This window comes from Cygnus atratus, chromosome 5 (genome assembly GCF_013377495.2).
Source record: "Cygnus atratus isolate AKBS03 ecotype Queensland, Australia chromosome 5, CAtr_DNAZoo_HiC_assembly, whole genome shotgun sequence".
NCBI classification, from domain to species: Eukaryota; Metazoa; Chordata; class Aves; order Anseriformes; family Anatidae; genus Cygnus; species Cygnus atratus.
This window is the reverse complement of record NC_066366.1, coordinates 46,570,340-46,585,857: the sequence shown is the minus strand read 5'-3', so window position 1 is coordinate 46,585,857 and position 15,518 is coordinate 46,570,340. Positions and strand designations below refer to the sequence as shown.

At 38.4% G+C, this 15,518-nt stretch overlaps 1 long non-coding RNA gene across 1 annotated transcript; it reads left to right on the top strand.

Moving 5' to 3' along the window:
* The first annotated feature begins 243 nt into the window (after positions 1-243).
* LOC118244588 (uncharacterized) lies at positions 244-14,098 on the top strand. The gene is made up of 5 exons (XR_004777588.2): positions 244-311; positions 498-597; positions 5,714-5,808; positions 9,854-9,928; positions 13,494-14,098. It is a non-coding gene; the product is annotated as an uncharacterized LOC118244588 (long non-coding RNA).
* Positions 14,099-15,518: the final 1,420 nt, after the last annotated feature.

Genomic DNA, 15,518 nt, shown 5'->3' with positions numbered 1-15,518 from the left:
ATTTAGACCAGCTTCCTCAGCTTCTCTTCCAGACAACACTTGAGGATATCCTGTGAGGAAGATTTCATAATTTCTCTGGACAACTCTTTCCAGTGCTTCCCCCCTCTCATTGTGAAGACTTTTATTTTTATGTTCAATGGGAGGTTATCTGAAAAAAGGCTAATCGGATTAAATAGAAATACCCAGTAGGGATCAGAGGAATAATGACAGGGTGATGGTGACCCCTGAGTTTTACTGCCTCATAGAGATGGCTTTAGCTGCCTGTGAAGAAGAAATCCTCTGCATCCTGATGTCCACCAGATTCAGCTCATGTAAGTATTCATTTACTGCAAATTGTGACTGTTTTCTCTTGTCCTTTCACTATGCACCACTTGTTCTGTCACTTTCCAGGAAAAGTTTTCATACTTCCTTTCCTTCTTCACTACCACCTGTCTTTACTGTCATATTCTTCTGCCTAAACAAAGCCAGTACCCTTGTTTCTCCACTCTTCTTGCCAGGGTCTTCTGGTGTCCAGAACTTACCATCTTTCAGCTCTCACCAATGAGGAAGTCCACATATCTTGAATCTAGCCTCTGTCAGTCCCTATTCCTGTGGGAGGTAAGTCTTTGATTCCTCTTCTGCACATTCTGAGTCTTTAAAAATAAATAAATAAATAAATAAATAAACAACAACCTTCCATTTTTTCCCCTTATGCTACACAGCGTGCTTCCAACATCCTTTACCTGGCAGCTTAGTTATTCAACCAGAACACATTCTTACACTTATGAGGTTGTGTCACCACCAGCTACAGCCTCAGGGAACAACACGAGCTATTACATCAAATTTCTGCTGAATAGTCAAATACTCACTGCTAACTAGGTTGCCCTTCCATTGTTGTAATCTTTCAACCCTTAAGTACTTTTTTTTTTCCAAGTATATTATGATGTACTATCTTGGACACACCTTTGGGAAACCGGGCATGACACCAGCTGGGTTGATGCTGACTAGATGGAGCAAGAGTATTCTGGTCTGGACTCATTGGAAGAGATTTAAACTAGGTGCAGCAGGGAAAGGGGATGTATCTCTGAGTGACACAGAAGAATCAAGGAACACCAATACTTTAGGAAGCACTGAGAAAATATCTATGGCTTGTCTCAAAGGAATTAGGGAGAGCTCCTCTAAAAAGGTGATGCAGCCATTAGTCCAAATGAAGTGCCTTTATACTGATACCTGCAACACGAGAAACAAGTAGGAGGGGCTGGAAACCACATTGCAATTAGAAAACTATGACCTAATTACTATCATGGAAATATGGTGGGAAAAATCACATAAATGGAACACTGCAGTTGAGGGCTACAAGCTTTTCAGAAGAGGTAGGCAGGGAAGGGGTGTCACCTTCTACATTAAGAAATTGACAGATTGCAAAGAGATGCCTCTGAGAAACAGCCACAAACAGGTTGAGAGCTTGTGGGTAAAAATTAAGGACTGGACCAATAAAGGACATCTTGTGGTTGGGGTCTTCTACAGGCTGTCTGATCAAGGGGAGCCTGATGATGAGGCCTTCCTGCTTCAGCTACAAGGAGCACTGCACTCGCAGGCTTTCATCCTGATGAGGGATTTCAACCACCTGGATGTCTGCTGGGAAAGCAAGCTGTAAGCATCCAGAAGACGTCTGGAGTACATCGAGGATAACTTCCTGGCTCAGGTATTAGACAAACCAACCAGAGGAGAACCATTATTGGACTTGGTGCTCACCAGTGTGGGTGAACTCATTTAACGAGGTTAAGAACAGAGGCTGTCTCATCTGAAGTGACAATGCCCTGGTTGATTTCATGATCTCAGGGAATATGGGCCTTGCAAAGAAAAAATTCAGGACCCTGAACTTTAGAAGAGCAAAATTCTAGTTACTCAAAGACCTAGTGGATGAGATCTCCTGGAAAACAGTCCTTAGGGTTAGAGGAACTGATCAAAGCTGGCAACTCTTTAAGGACCCATTAGAGTGCAAGAGCTCTCCATCCCCATGTGTAAGAAATCAAGCAGGGAAGGCAGGAAATTGGCATGGCTGAGCAAGGACCTGCTGGTCAAACTGAGGTGTAAGAAGGAAATGTACAGGCAGTGGAAACAGGGACACATGGCTTGGGAAGATTACAGGGATACTGTCCAGCGTAGGGATGGAATCAGGAAAGCCAAGGTACGGATGGAACTGAAATTGGCAAGGGTTGCAAAGAATAACAAAAACGGATTCTATAGGCACATTGGCCAGAAATGAAATGCCATGGAGAGTGTACCCCTTCTGATAAATGGGAAGGGAGAACTGGTAACAACAGACATGGAGAAGGCTGAGGTACTCAACAAGTTCTCTGCCTCAGTCTTCACTGACATTCAGACCTCTTGTGTCTCTCAATCCCTTGAACATCTAGGCAGGGTCTGGAGGGGCACAGTCCTTTCGCCTGTAAATGAAGAGCATGTCTGAAACCACCTATGGGATCTGATGGTGTGCATCCCAGGATCCTGAAGGAATTGGCTGATGTAGTTGCCAAACCTCTCTTCATCATATTTGAAAAGCCATGACAGTCAGGCAAAGTCCCCATTAAGCAGACAAAGGGAAACATCACTCCCATTTTTAGAAAGAGTGGAAAGGAGTACCTGTGGATCTACAGACTGGTGAGCCTCACCTCACCTCTGTGCCTGGAAAGATCAGAGAACAGATCCTCCTGGAAGAAATGTCAAGGCACATGCAAGACTGAGAGGTGATCCGAGATAGCCAGCATGACTTCATCAAAGGCAAATCATGCCTTACCAAACTGGTGGCCTTCTATGATGGCGTGATTGCATCAGTTGACAAAGGAAGACCAACCGATGTCATCTGCCTAGTATTCTGTAAGGCCTTTAGCATGTTCCCACACAAAACCCTTAGCTCTAAATTGGAGAGATACAGATTTGAAGGGTGAACTATTCAGTGGATAAGGAATTGGCTGGGTGGCCACACCCAGAGAGTTGTGATCAATGGCTCTATGTCCAAGTGACTAGCAGTGTCTAGCAGTGTCCCTCAGGGGTCTGTTTTGGGACCAGTGCTATTTAATATCTTTATCAAGGCATAGATAGTGTGATCAAGTATACCCTCAGCAAGTTTGCAGATGATGCAGATGAAGCTGAGTGGTGCAATATATTTTTTAGAAGGAAGGGGTGCCATCCAAAGGACCTGGACAAGCTTGAGAAGTGGGCCCACGTGAACCTAATGAGATGCAACAAATCCAAGTGCAAGGTGCTGCATCTGGATAAGGACAATCCTGGACATGAGTACAGACTAGGTGAAGAACTCAGAGCAGCTCTCAGAGGAGGATTTGGGTGTCCTAGTGGATGAAAAGTTCAACACAAGCCTGCAGTGTGAGATTGCAGCCCAGAAGACCAACTATATCCCGGGCCTCGTCAACAGAGGCAACGACAGCAGGTCGAGGGAGGTGATTGTCCCCCTCTGCTCTGCCCTTGGGAGGCCCCATTTGGACAAGGTTTGGGGCCCCCAGCACAAGAAAGATGTGGACCCATTAGAGTGAGCCCAGAGGAGGGCCATGAAGATTATCAGAGGGCTGGAGCCTATGAAGAAAGGCTGAGAGATCTGGGGATGTTCAGACAGATAGTGATAGGACAAGGGAGAATGGTTTTAAACTAAAAGAGAGGAAATTTATATTAGATGTTAGGAGGAAATCCTGCGCTCAGAGGGTGGTGAGGCACTGGAACAAGTTGTTGCCCAGAGAATTTGTGGATGCCCCATCCCTGGAGGTGTTCAAGGCCAGGTTGGATGGGGGCCTGGGCAACCTGATCTAGTGGGTGACATTCCTGCCTATGGCAGGGGGGTTGGACCTTGATGATCTTTAACGTCCTTTCCAACACAAGCCATTCTGTGATTCTATGATAACAGTAGAAATACACCACTGAACTAAGAGTAAAGAGAAAATCACCCGTCTCTGCCTCCTCGTTTCCAAACACATACACAGAGAGTGAATATTTCCCCTTCAGTACATGCAGACTTCTGGGAACTGGATTTTTCCATGTCTCTATACAGCATCTAGCCCTGTGGTGCTTCTGTCTTAGATCTGAACTTCAAAGTGTGACTGCTTCAAGTAATCAAATTACTGTACGTGTTTCTCAATGCAGTTAACTGCCACCTCTTTAACACTGATGTATGACATCACAATGTAAAACTGTAGTGGAGAATAAGCAATGGAATCTGTAGATCACCAGCCAGCTTACTTTAACATTTAGCTGATGAGTCTTTAAGTATGTTTCCCATCAGGGTAACATACTTAGATCTTCTCTAAATGAAGATCTGCACAATGTCATTATTGGTGAAGGAAAAAGCAGCAGCTGCATTTAATTAAAAATTCATAATAGCTTTGATTGTAAACATTTCCTATTTTACTTGGTTGTATCTTTTGCCCCTAGGACTGTTGACCAAATCTGAATTTGTTTGGAAAGACTGAATGCAAAAAGTTCAGCACATGATAAATATTAAATATATATCTTTTTGTTGATGTAAAAATATTATTCTGTTATAAAAATGTTTTATTGAGCAGCTTTATAGCTGGAAAGGCTGTTAATAGAAAGTTGAGATTTCATTTGGCATCCAAACAGTCTATGGTGAGGAGACATGTCTCTCTATGATCCAGTTTTAATTACTTTGAATTAAGATTGAAAAATTGAGATCTGAAAGTAAACATCCATTCTTCACAAATCATTGCTTCTACATTTATGAAGTTTTCCATAAAATGTGTTTGTGTTTTATATCCAGGTATAACTTAGCTTGAAAAGTAGAAATTATACAGAGATTATACAGGATAAATGACAGTTCCTGCAAAACAAGACAGTTTGGTGGGTGGAAACTCCATGGTATTCTATCATTACAGTTCCCAAAAGCTAAAAAATCTTAGAGAATAAACTTCTATTGCTAATTTTGTTCTGTAAATAGATTGTGAAACTTAATATGCATTTCAATAAAGTACTCAACAGAAATTCCTGTTATTAACAATATACATACAATCTGATGCAATCTGCAAATAAGTCTTATATATTCCTCTTTACTCCAAGGAGTGGACCTAGCACTTAGGGAACTCTTTTATTTATTTATTTATTTATTTATTATGGCTTATTTCATCACTAAGTAATATACAATTTTATCTGGAAAACCTACCTTCTCCAAGAACACTGGGACACTTCTACAGAAACAATGTTGGTTGACATTCAGCATAATCTTTAATGTCCCTCTATATAAAATTAATGAAGACTGGGGCTCGGAGGGGAGAGGGGGGGAGGGTAAAGCAAAGGAAGCAAGCAAGCAAACCAAGAAACAAAGAAAAAGAAAAGAGAGAAAAAATAGGAATTTTATTCCTTGTGTTATCACTGTATATATTTCATCCAGTTTTACACCTCTTCTTGGCCAGTCTTCTGCGTCCCTCCTTCTTTTTTTTTCTCAATAACATTGCAGCTTGTAAGATGTAAATCTTACTTGAACAGGATGCACAATAAAGGTGTAATAAATTTACATTAACAAAACCTAGTAATTCTGAGGAGACATCTCCAGGTTTGGAACTTGGAAATGAGTGTTTACTCTATGTACCCTTGCACAGTGTGGGTATAACACTTGGCAACACTTAAAGAAATCATTTCTCATTCAAAATTAATTATATTGTAGCTACAGATTTAGTAACATACTGGCAATTTCTATTGATTAATCCAGGGATATTGTGGAAACCTGAAGCATACTGAAAGTGCCTTTAAAAGGAGATGCTGATTTTAATTGGAGGGAATGGTACACAAGCCTGCTAAATAGAGGTGAGTGAGGTCATTCTTTTAGAGCAGTCAGAGTTGATGATCTGTGACTTATCATACTGTATGTGTTCTTCAATTAAAATAGTTTGTTTCAAAATAAACCATCTTAATTTCCTTATAGCAGTTTAGAATTACAACAATTGTGATTTGCATTGATAGAGATGAAAAAGAGAAAGCAAAGAGACACATAAACAACTAGAAATTGAGGAGAGCCTAATAAATTCAGGATTACCAGTGATTACAGCACATTGTCAAGCATATACTACTTACAACTCATCTTGAACTTGCATCATACTTCCTAGTTGCTGAGTCTTTATAATATATGAATTTAATCTTTTTGTTAAGACAACAGGTGGTGGCTTTCTGCACTTCCAGGCACATGAATACTGTCAAGCATTACTGCGTCTGATGCCTTGTAAAGTAATCTGATATAATTGTTTCTATGTGCTTGGGGGAATCTCAAAGGAGATCTCAAGACCGTTTTATTTTCTATCAACTTTGTTATTATTCCCTACAATCTTACTGAAGTTGCTATTTAGAGAAAAGTTCTAGTACCTTTCCACCGTAGGAATTGTCTTTTCTGCAACTTGCTTTAATGTTTATTTATTTATTTATTTTTCCTATATCATTATCAAGTTTTACTCAACAACAAATTTCCTTGAAATTACTTAAAACTAAGAATCCTGGAGTCATTTTACACACTAAGAACTTGACCATGACTTGGCTGTTTATCTTCAAATAACTTATTGCAAGATCCATCTCTGCTATTGTTACGTAGCTGAAGTTTCCATATTTTTTCAGAAAAGTTCTAATTTCAGTTATTGAGGATATGCCGGTGAAATTCAGAGGGCACAGATTTGTACCAATGTTGAGCATGTTTGAGAAAGCCACTGTCTTTAGCAATGGTATTTGTGTCGCTAGCAAAAATGACTAAGAAACAAATGATTACACTATGCACTACATGTACCAGTACTGTAAATCAAACAGATTTACTGCTTAAATGGAAGGAAAAAGAAGGCTTATCTGCCAAATCCCTTTCTTTTTATAGCATTCATTAAGCATATTTTGAAAGTCATTCCCCTATATGTGTAAAATCTTTACTATATTTTTTCACAGGTACATATATCTACATTTATTTATTTTTTTTGTATGTATGTATGTATACACACAAAAAAAGCAAGCAAAACTTCAGTCTCTCTATATAAATTATTTTATGTCATCAGAGAGTCTGCAGTTATTTACATTTACAGTGTTTAAAAAATAGTGTTTTTGTTTTGTTTTGTTTTTAATAGCCATGTCCTTGACTGTTAAAGATGAGGACTCTCTTTTATTTTTATTTTTTTCTAGTGTTATTTAACTAGCTTCCTCCCTCCACCTACCATCTTTTCTTAATGTGATTTGGTAATTTCATGCCTCTAGAATGTCACCAAAAGTAATAAAATGGCAATTTAAAAACAGGTTAAAAGCTGATCTAAATGACACCATTCTTCTGAGGCTATTAAAAACAGAACTCACAGCAAGTCCTCATGTTGCTAGACAGCTCTGAAACTTCCATGCTTAAAAAGAAATGTTTTGTCTCAGGGAATATTCTATTCAATAACGGGCCAACTGAGAGCTCACAGATTAATATGTTCTCATAGCAGATTACATAGTTCATCTTCCACTCTTCTAAAGAATGCCTTTTTCTTTACTACTCTAATCTCACCCTGATTTTTATAGCACAGATGTTGAAAGATTTTATGATTTAAAAATAAGCATTATTAATGTAGAAGAAATATTACATTGTTTAGAGTTCTATCATAACAACTAAAGGTGCAAATGCTGACAGGTTTCCCAGTCTTGGAAGACTGAAAAGCTTATTTCCTTCCTTCCTTCCTTCCTTCCTCCCTTCCTTCCTTCCTTCCTTCCTTCCTTCCTTCCTTCCTCCCTTCCTTCCTTCCTTCCTTCCTTCCTTCCTTCCTTCCTTCCTTCCCTCTTTTTCTCTCTCTTTCTCTCCTTCTTTCTTTCTCTCTCTCTTTCTCTCTTTCTCTTTATCTCTTTTTTCTCTTTCTCTCTTTCACCCTCCCCTCTCCTCCCTCCCCTCTTACCCTCTCCCCATTCCCTCTCTACCTCATCCTCCCCACCTCTCTCTCTTTCTCCCCCTCTCCCAGCCCTGCCTCTCCCCCTTTTCCACACTGCCTCTCCCTCTCTCCCCCTCCCTCTCCCTACCCCCTCTCTTCCTCTCCCTCACTTTCTTTCTCTCTCCACACCTCTCTTTTTGTCACCCTCTCCCCACCTCTCTGTCTCCCCCCTCACCTCCCACTCTCCCTCCCACTCTCCCTCTCCCCATCCCTCTCTCCTTCTCTGCTTCTTCCTCCCCTTTGATCTCCTTCTCCCTCCCCTCCCCTCTTCTCCCCCTTCCCTCTCTTCCTTCCTTCTCCCTTCCACCTCTCTTCTTCTTTCTCTTCCCTCTCCCCCTTTCTTTCTCTCTTTCTTTCTCTTCCTCCCCTTCCCTCTTTCTCTGTCTCCCCTCTCTTCCCCCGCCCATCCTTACTCTCTCTTTCTTCCTTCCTTTCTCTCTTTCTCTTTCTTTCTTCCTTTCTTTTTCTTACTTTCTTCTTTTCCTTCTGGAAGGGGAGTGAAAAGGTGGAGAGAAAAAAGTAGAAAAAGGAAGGTTATAATTTGGAACTTCCATTACTGAGAATCAGGTGAGACCAAAAAAAAAAAAAAGTAAGAAATTAAGGTTAATGTTTCTCACTTCTCCCTCCCTCCACATTTGGGTTCTCAGCTGACAACACTGCAGTTGCATTGACATTAACATTATAGTTCTGATCAGGGAATGCATTTTTGAAATGAATATCCTGGTCAATGAATTGAACAAATGTATGATAATTTGGTTTGCACTGGGGGTTGTCTCAGAGAGCATGGATGGATGCCTTTCAGAAGAGAGTAAAGAGGAAAACACAACCATTAGCATGCCTGCTGAACTCTACCATAAGTGAGATGTTCACAGCAACAGACTAAAACTATGTCAAAGTACAAAGTCTTTCGGTATTAGGCTCTCAACATCAACTGTTTTGCTGTATATATCCATTCCTATTGGTCTGCATTACATACATTTTCAGGCTACAAGAACCTTTTTCACTACAAGTCTCCCTTCCAGGAGTAAACAAATTCTTTCTTCTACCCTTTCCCTGCTCCTGTCACCTGCCCTCCTTCCTCCTATCAAAGAGGGAAAACAAAACAGAGGGTCACTTCAGGAACAGAAGGCAAATGACATATAAAAGGTTTAAAATGTTTTTGAACTTCAGATACAAACAAGGAAGTTGCTGTGAGAAGAGAGAGGAGGCTCAGGCAAAGGTATTACTACATGTTTTTTTGGTTTATTTTATTTTATTTTATTTTCCTTCGAAACTGTGCCTGTACAAAGCACTAACTTTAATGGTTAGGTGATTTTGTAGGCCACCATGGATATTTATCTCCAGTGAGTGAGTGAGGTCTTTGCCTGGTAATTAAAAAAGCCATTAAATCTTGAAAACACACCATGGGGAATCTTGAAAACACACAGCTTTGTATTTGTATCTGAAAGTAAATAAGTGCTACCTTTTCCCCATGCCATGTATCAAGACACCATTAGAAGAAATCTCCGTGGAAATACTTGTTTCTTATCCAGATCTATCATATGATTTATTCAGAGAGAGTTTTGATATACAGGCAAGATTTTGTAATACTTTTGTAATACATCCCCTACAACTACAAAAAGAAACAATCACAGTACTCACACAAAGGTACTACAATGATTTCATCAGTCTGATTTAGAAGGGATAGATTTCCAAGGGTTTGAGTAGAAGGAGCAATACAAAAGAAAACAGGCTGATGAGCGGGACTGGTAAAGCCATTTTGTGCACTGTCTCACGCTTTCTAAGTAAGTCTTTAAGTGGAAGAAGTATCAATACAACACCAACGTCATATCAGAAAATTGAACAATTCCAACAGAGTAATTGGTTACAAAAAGATCCATTGTGTTGCATTCACAATATGTCTGACACTTTTGAAATTTCTGCTACAGTATTTGGTCTAATTAATCAGCGGCTATGTTCATGATTGGGCATGGATGTCTGGAAAGGCCTTCGCTCCTCAATATGTAAGTAGAAATACTCAGACTGTGTTTTTTTCTGTGGTGGTCAAATAGAATTGACAGATCTGTATTAAGGACAGCTGCAAGCCAGCAGTACACAACAGTATGGGATCTTGCTTGTGTGCAGCTCTGAATCAGAGACGGGCTGTGCTGATTTTGAAATTTTTCACTTATCTCAAAGTCTACATCTGATGGTGTGTGTCATCTACAGCCAGTAGTGTCTCCTGGTTTCCTGTATCAGATCACTGTATTAGCATACATAGCACAACCATGCAATAAATACCCAGCAATCAGCTTATTCAATCTTTTAAAGTCTGGTCTGGTCCAATTTCTCTTTTCTTGCCTCATTGGCCAAAGATACTGAAATTTGGCTCTGACTGATATATCTGGAATATTGATATTGACCATAAAATCTTGTAAAACACCAAAGCTGGAAGATTGCTTTCTATCTATATATTCTATATATGATATTATTTATAATTTTGGTATGCATGACATTAAGCACTTGAAGCCAGGTTTCTCTTGATGGCAAAGACATAGATTTTAGTCTGTTTAAATTGGCACTGATTGTAGTTACAACCTTTTGGAACCATGTGAACCCAGAAATATTCAGTAGTGTCTGTGTTCCTGTTAGTGTCTTATTCGTGAGACTTCCTGCCAGGGTGACAAAGCAACATGCTAAAAACTTTTGTCATTGTCTCATATAAAGTTTTACATATAGTGATGAAGAGATGTGAAATATGTATGTATTGATTTTTGGCTGGCAGAAAGAAATTTCTGAAGGAAAGTGTTGTGGTTTAGCCCGGCTGGCAGCCAAACACCACACAGCCGTTCGCTCACCCTCCCCCCTCCCTCTCCGGGATGGGGGAGAGAAACGGGGAAGTGAAGCCTGTGAGTTGAGATAATGACAGTTTATTAAGACAGGAAAAATAATAACAATAATAATAATAATAATAATAATAATAGTAATAATGTGTACAAGATAAGTGATGCACAATGCAATTGCTCACCACCCGTTGACCGATGCCCAGCCTATCCCCGAGCAGCCGGCCCCCCCACCCCGGCTAGCCACCCCTATATATTGTTCAGCATGACGTCAGATGGTATGGAATACCCCTTTGGCCAGTTTGGGTCAGCTGTCCTGGGTCTGTCCCCTCCCAGCTCCTGCTGCACCCCCAGCCTGCTCGCTAGCAGGACAGAGCGAGAAGCTGAAAAGTCCTTGGCTTGGTGTAAGCATTGCTCTACAACAATTAAAACATCAGCATGTTATCAGCGCTCTTCTCATCCTAATCCAAAACATAACACCCTGCCAGCTACTAGGAGTAAAATTAACTCTGTCCTACCTGAAACCAGGACAGAAAGACAGAGGGAAAAACAGTGGGAGCCAGACTGTCAGATTTGTATCTGTATTTCATGGAAGAGGATGATCCAAGTACGCAGTGGATTTTTGTTATATCGTAAGGTGGCAATACCAGAGCAGACTTAAAGGGCAGGCTAGTGTGTAGACAGTGTTGTAAGCAGAGAAATCGGATTCTAGGACAGCACTGTAATAGCATTTATGCCTTCAGGAAAGCCATGAAATAAGAGAATGTCTAATGACTTTGAAGAATGTTATTTCCAGAGAGTATTTCCAAAGTGGATTCCAATGTATAATCCAGATTTTTGAAGAGAGAAACCTCCAGAACTTCAGTTTTCTGAAGATATGTAACTAAAAAATAAGTCTTTTCTCTTTAAAGTTGGTTTCTACAATGTCATGAATGAATTACAATGTTATTAAACAAGAGCTTCGGCTTTCAATGGTAGGAGGAAACTTAGTTAACTGAATTCCTTGTTTCACAAGGAAATTTAATTTGTTTCCTAATACATATTTCTTATACTTCTGCACAAATTTCCACTTCTTACCCCTTTTCATCCAACATCTTTAATGAATTCGGCATCTTCAGTTAAAGAGACAACAAACTAGATTGATTGAGAGGAATGTTAAAATAGACAATAGGCGTATGTTTATAAGAGTGTTTAATTAAATAGATCTCCTTTCAAAAATATACTTTTTACTCTGTTCTATTAATTGGCATTGTGAAGCTTTGAAATACATGAGTTCAAATTAATCTTATTCTTTGAAAATCATGTAATTTTAATGAAGCTAAATATAACAGAAATTATATAGAACAATAAAAATACATTCTTTAGGACAACTATGAAAGGAGGAATTTATCTGATGATGTTAAGAAAGGAAAAAAAAGTCTTCATTGAAGTTAAATTGCTTTTATGTTTTTTGTCCTGTTCCAGTTTTGATTTTTCCCCTTCTTGTCCATAGATAGATTTTGTATTAGATTCAGATCTGAGTGCCAAAGTCAATGAGCCCCTCTCTGTTTCAACTCCAGTTTTCCATTCTCCATTCAAGAGGGTTACAAATAAGTGAAACCATATATTTTGAACTGTAACTCACTATTTTGTATAAATGCTGATTAATGTTTATATTCTACTTGCCTTTTTTCCACAATCTGTCTTATTTTCTTTAGTACATCAAGAGCCAAACCTACATATCTATAGCAGTATGTTTTTTCGCCCATCTCAACATACAACCAGCTTTAGTGTCACATGTGAAATGCATGCAACAGAAATGCCTATGGAAGGTGGAAAGGAACCAGAAAAAAAATGTATCAAAGTTTGCTTCTGGGCTTAGTAGCTTATATGTTTGTCAAAGTTTCTTTGCTATAAAATAGAAAAGAAAGGGTTAACCAATTAATTACAAATATCACCCTCTCAACCCCATAGAAACAAAAAATTAAAATTAAAATTAAAATTAAAACCATCACACCTATGGACCATACCGGACCCTCAGGTTTCCTCCTTCCTGTATGTACCTCCACTCTCTCACTTTACTGGGGAGAACAGATGCACTATATTTAGCATTACATGTAACTCCTTCTTCAGGATAGTTTGCTCTACAAAGCTCTAAAACAGCGTTGCCCCCCCTCCATGTTTGTAGTTCTCCTGTAGCTTATTTATTTAGTGGAAATATAGTTTTGGATTTTTGTCATACATGGTTGTGATGATTTTACATTTATTCTCTCCTGCCTTCCATTCTGCTCTTTACAGGTCTTCTCTCATGCAAATGCTGCAAATGGAATTTCTGAGACTACAGTATTATATCTCTCAGCTGATATCTTCTTTTTAGGTTGAAACTTTTTTTTTTTTTTTTGAGATAATCCTTTAAAAATTGTTGCATTACCTCTAGTCAGGTACAAAAGGTTTTCACTCTTTGTACATCCCATCATCTCCTCCAATTTGCAGCACACCTTCAGCTACCTATGGGTGTTGTATCAGACATATAGGTGACTGAGGGTGTTACATCATTGCCTTTTGTCAGCATGAGGTTTCTTAACATCTGTGGCTGTGTATACCAATTTTTCTTCAAAATGGGGGAAAAAAGGTTTGGAAAAGGTTATGGTTCTAAAGTAATTATCAGCAAATGGTGTTTTTTCCACAGGCAGTTCTTTATGCAGGAAAATAGCAATATGCTCTAGTAAACAATTATAACTCCTGTAAATTTCTGTGTATTTTACAGGTCCAAGGGTTTAAAAGTCTGAGGCAAATCCAAGTTCACTGACTAAAGACTGCTGGATATACAAGAGTGTAACCACCCCTTTTATCCCACTACTATGACCTCAAAAGAAAGACTTGTCAAAAAGCATTCATAGTAACAGCATACGTGAATATTTTCACTGTTTAAAGTCTGCCACTTATTCCTTTGTACCACTCTGGTTGCTTTCCTGAGATCACATTAAACTCAGCTGAGCATAACATGCAAAGGAAAAGTGACCCTGAAAGGTTCCTTTTAAGCACTCTATGCTTCCCTGACTCATTTTAATGTGGCTGCCACGTGGTTCAGTAGCTGTATAAGTGCATGTGCTTGTTTAGTCCTGCCGTAAATGTTAATCTCTCCCTGGAAGATAAAAGGACTGCCCCCTTATATTATATTAACTCCAAAATTATTATTACTTTCAAAAAATATATATTTTTTGTATTTAAGCCTCCCTTCCATGAATGTGAAGGGAGATGGCAGTATCAAGACAGCACTTTGACAAAAAAAAAAAAAAAGGCAAAATGCCAGTCCTCATTGTAGGCCTGTGGGGTAGTGCATATGAAACAAAAACACTGCTACAAAGGAAGAAAAAGAAAAAGCAGAAGTGCAGAAGTGTGGCTAAAACTAGGATAGCTGCAAAAACTGGCAAAAAAAAAAAAAAGTTAAGTCGAGAAAAAACAGCAGACATAAAAGCTTCAGATTTCACAAAGGTATATATAAGAGTTTTCAGGTGACTAGAAGCAATGATAACATCCATCTTAATTCCTTAAGACAGTAAGTAAGCTACTGAAGACAGTAGCTTTACAGGGCAAAAACATAACAAAAAAAATTGTTAAATGAGTAGTGTTACTATTCCATATCAATCTGAAGTGGCATTAATCAAATGCTTAGGTTCCTAAATCAACGGGAAATGAGAAAATGAATTTCTAAAGAAATATTTTTTCTTTCCATTGACTTTAGATATATTTGGAGGGGGACATTTATAGGAAGTGATAAAGACACATCAGTTACATATGAGATAGCTACAGAAATGTTATGCTGCACTGTAAGAATTTATGGAAAACAAAATATTACCTCAAGTCAAGGTTTTGTGTGAGAAACGTGATTAAAGAATTGAAAATTTTAATTATATGCTTAAATTTGAATGCTCTTTCAATGAATGAAATGAAATGAGTTTAGTTCTCTAGTTTATGAAAATATCACATTTCAATGGCAGCGATAGTTATAGATAGTTATAGACAATTTTTGGTTAACTTAGACTAACAAATTCATGATAAAATTAAGTTGTACTGTGAAAGAGGATGACAAGAATGTTGGTATGTAGCACTGGTGAAGTAAACAAATAGACTCTTATGTATATAGGAAATAAATCAGAACTAACAGCACTGTCAGGAAAGGAGTTAAAAGATGTGCCTTCACCACAAACACGGATATTGATAAAATTATACATTTATATGGATCACAGACCTTACACTTCATTGCTAAGTGAAAATCTATGAAACTAGGGTAATGACATTACTATTGGATTAGAAACAGTTGTATTAAATGAAATATACCATAGGTGGGGATGCAATAGAAACAAGTGTTTCAAACATGTCAAGTATAAAGGTAAATGATTATAAAACAAGTAAAAAGTTAGAATGAGAAGCAGGTATGAAATCTCTGTATGATATTGCCTATAACAGAATTAGAGTAGTGGGTCACAGTGGAAGATGTGTACAAATACAGAAGTAAAATAGTCAGCTTAGTCAATCTCTTTCTGAACATACATCTATATTGAAAAATACTGGAGAAATTTATTATAAGTTAAATATGTATTACATGGAAAAATATTACTTTTTGCTGAAATTTTCTGCATAGTAATTTGTAGGTTTTGTTTTATAAATAAGTGAAAAATATTATCTTTTCAAACTATTCTTGGTTTTAGAGCTTTGCTATATTCCTCTCAAACACCTTTTTGAGTCTGAAAAGTCCCACCTGCTTTGTATATTCTTCAATCATCCCATT